A 2,996-nucleotide genomic window follows, 5' to 3' on the forward strand; every position below is an offset into this window, starting at 1 on the left:
TGGCTTCAAATATCCCCTTTTCTGTCTTTGCGTTCAGTTCATTCATTTAAGTGTCTGAGTAAAACAGATCAGAATATTGTTGTGAGCATTGATTTCAACAACCGAGACATGAGACTAACTAAACTGAGGTAGTGCTTGGTTCAAGCAAAAACACTGCTCAAGAGAATATATAAAATTACCCCGGCACTCCATACATCTATATCCTTCCCATAGCTCCGACCCAATACCTCAGGTGCCACATAATAAGCACTTCCTACAATGTCACGATAAACTTTTGCGGACAATCATTTTGAAACGAACAGTCGGCATAAAAGATATGTACATCAATTATCTCATTCAACATATCATAAGTTATTCTAGACTTTGCAATGACAAACACAGCTTGATAGAAACTAACCTTCTTCAATGAACACTGAGACTCCAAAATCGGTGGCCTTAAGAGGAGAATCCTCACCCCGGTTCACTAGTAAGAAATTTTCAGGCTTCAAGTCCCTGGGCATCACTCCCATAACTTTTCAATAAATTTTCAGGCTTCAATGAACACTAAGGCAGGATGGTTGAGAGGTCCATACAGTTCTTCACAATACTCCTTTTGACTGTAACTTGCACTGGGAATCTGGAACATCGTGTCATTAGTGCTCGTTGTACTTGGTTCTATCAGCTCCGTGTATATCTGAAGTATCACAACAAACAATAAGGTAAGCAAATCCATCTGAAAATGTTATGGCTGAGAGCCTGAGACGATAGTATACTGAGATACTTGCCACGTCCATTGATATATGCTCGCATAAGTCGTAAGTATTGATATTGGGTAACATTTAGGTGGTTCATTTCCTTCAATCGCTTCAATTCCTACATAGAGAGTTGTTACTTGTTAGTGTAAACCAAACTTTATGCTGCAATGACGAAGAATAATAAGTTGAGAAATCAGTTTATATATAGTGATTGTCTTAGAAAACACATATTTATATTTAACTTTAAAAATCTAAAACACAACACCTGCAAATATTCTGCTAAGAACATAAGAATTTGCGGACATTGCATCTATATAACATGCGCATATCTTTTCCTTTGGGGTGTCCTCCGTGAATAAATCTTGTCAAAACATCTTGATATTTCCTTTGAAGATAATCTTTCAACTCTTTGGATGACTTCAAAAGGCTAGGAAGAAAAGAAATAAAATCATCAAATTGAAAGCAATTATCATAGGAAGTAGAATAGATACAAAAAATGAGAACACGATTTGATGCATAATACTTGTGTAATTTATAAGATTACCGCAAGATTTGAACTTCGGCTAAGTTCCTTCAAACCGCCGCATTTGGATCCAATACCATCGATCAAGTCCAGCTTCTCTTTATGGTCTCATAACAGTTAACGCTTGTTTCCTACATGGTATTACATACAAGGAATTGGTTGAGGTTCAAATTTTAATTGACCTTGGTATCACCCAGGTAGAATAAAACAGGAGCAGAAGATGCCCAAGCACCCAAAGCAATGTGGGGGTATTTCAAACGGAACCAAGAAGCAAGCACTAAAATTTCAAAAGAAATGGTAAGTTAAAAAAACCATATAAGCTCATAAGATAATCATTCAAGTCAAATACGTCATATGATAAAAATCAACCATTTAACAAAATTCTTCAAGTAGTCAAATATGTCATGACAACACATTCATCTAACCTTGAAGAGTAATCCATTCGTATCTTAATAAAAGAGAACCCACTTCAATCCTGCATCATGCCTAAGACAGTAATGAAACTTGTCATATTAGAGGCAACTCAGGAAAAATACCATATAAAAATGGAGCCTAAGACTAGTATGAATCTAAACATCATCAATCAACACAACAAGGTTAATACATTATTAACAGGAAAAATAACTTCTAACAACAAAAAAAGAAAATCCGAACTGTTCTATGAAAGGCAACGCATACCAAACACATAGAAGACCACTAGAGTAAAGAAGCAAATGGACATCACCATGGCCATGAGGTTTAGTCTATCAAAAGCAGATAACAAGAAAACAAAATAGTAAGATTAAAGAAGATTACTAAATATATCCCAAAGCAATTGTAGAGGTCTGGGGTCAGAGCTCTCTCCCTTGGATCCTAGCTGTTCCCATGGCTTATGCTGGACTCACTTTCGTTATTGCCTTTGTCAAGACCCTCAGAAAGTCAAATTCACCAAAGGCTAAGAGACACAAACTGGTAAACAAAAATGCTTTCTTATGCAAATCCATAGATGACTTACTCCTCAAAGGATGAAATCAAGTTCAGAATCAAGCTTTCTTTGGAACTTGTGCGCAAGAGATAGGATTTGGCATGGAGGAAATTTTATGCATAAAGTACATTCGCTATGCAATGAATGAAAAACCCTTCAACCTAGGCATGTTGGCAGACTTGATCCAACTCAGAAAAGGTTCTATGCTGAATGATGCCCAGGTTGCTAAAATTCTAAACGAGATATCAAGACGAATTGTAAGGGACAAAGGTCCAGTTGTCATGGATATTTCAGGATACTCAGAGAAGGGTTTTAAGAGAAAACTTGCTGTGCAGGCACTCTTTGGGAAGATATTTTATCTATCTGAGCTGCCAGAATTCTATTCAAGGGAGAGCTCCTTAATCATCAAAGAGATATTTGGAGTTACAGACGAGGATGCAGTTACTCTTTTGTTGCTTCTCAAGAATGATGTGTCCCATGGTTAGAGTTATGGCGTGAGTCGATCGGAGTGGGATTGTATCCCCATCGAGCAATTTTGATGAAGTTGTCGGAAATTACTGATCTTTAGTACTTTGGAGATTTTAAGAGAGAGAGAGAGACTCGGTCAGTTATATATTCACCCTTTTCATATGAAGGAACTTGTGAACTTTTCTCAATTACATTTTGTAATGTTAATTGGTGTTAAAAAAACAAACTTCTCTTACCAAAATTAAAATCAAAGAACCCTAAATTAGCAACTAACATCAAAATAAGTAAAAAAAAAAAAAACAGATAT

At 36.3% G+C, this 2,996-nt stretch overlaps 1 pseudogene; it reads left to right on the forward strand.

The window, feature by feature from the left end:
* Positions 1–1,802: 1,802 nt before the first annotated feature.
* LOC147487361 (uncharacterized) lies at positions 1,803–2,706 on the forward strand (annotated as a pseudogene).
* The last annotated feature ends 290 nt before the right edge of the window (positions 2,707–2,996 follow it).

The sequence above is a fragment of the Coptis chinensis genome, chromosome 7 (genome assembly GCF_015680905.1).
Source record: "Coptis chinensis isolate HL-2020 chromosome 7, ASM1568090v1, whole genome shotgun sequence".
Taxonomy (NCBI): Eukaryota; Viridiplantae; Streptophyta; class Magnoliopsida; order Ranunculales; family Ranunculaceae; genus Coptis; species Coptis chinensis.